We start from the raw sequence: 415 nt of genomic DNA on the forward strand, positions 1-415 counted from the left end.
TAATAGTTTCTCTCTGTCTACAGTCCTACATATCTAGGTTTGTTACATTAAATAGTTTCTCTCTGTCTACAGTCCTACATATCTAGGTTTGTTACATTAAGTAGTTTCTCTCTGTCTACAGTCATACATATCTAGGTTTGATAAGTTTAATAGTTTCTCTCTGTCTGCAGTCCTACATATCTAGGTTTGTTACATTAAATAGTTTCTCTCTGTATACAGTCCTACATATCTATGTTCCATACGTTAAATAGTTTCTCTCATATCTAGGTTTGATAAGTTTAATAGTTTCTCTCCGTCTACAGTCCTACATAGCTAGGTTTGATACGTTAAATAGTTTCTCTCTGTCTACAGTCCTACATATCTATGTTCCATACGTTAAATAGTTTCTCTCTGTCTACAGTCCTACATATCTAGG

This window comes from Mizuhopecten yessoensis, unplaced genomic scaffold (assembly GCF_002113885.1).
Source record: "Mizuhopecten yessoensis strain PY_sf001 unplaced genomic scaffold, ASM211388v2 scaffold877, whole genome shotgun sequence".
NCBI classification, from domain to species: domain Eukaryota; kingdom Metazoa; phylum Mollusca; class Bivalvia; order Pectinida; family Pectinidae; genus Mizuhopecten; species Mizuhopecten yessoensis.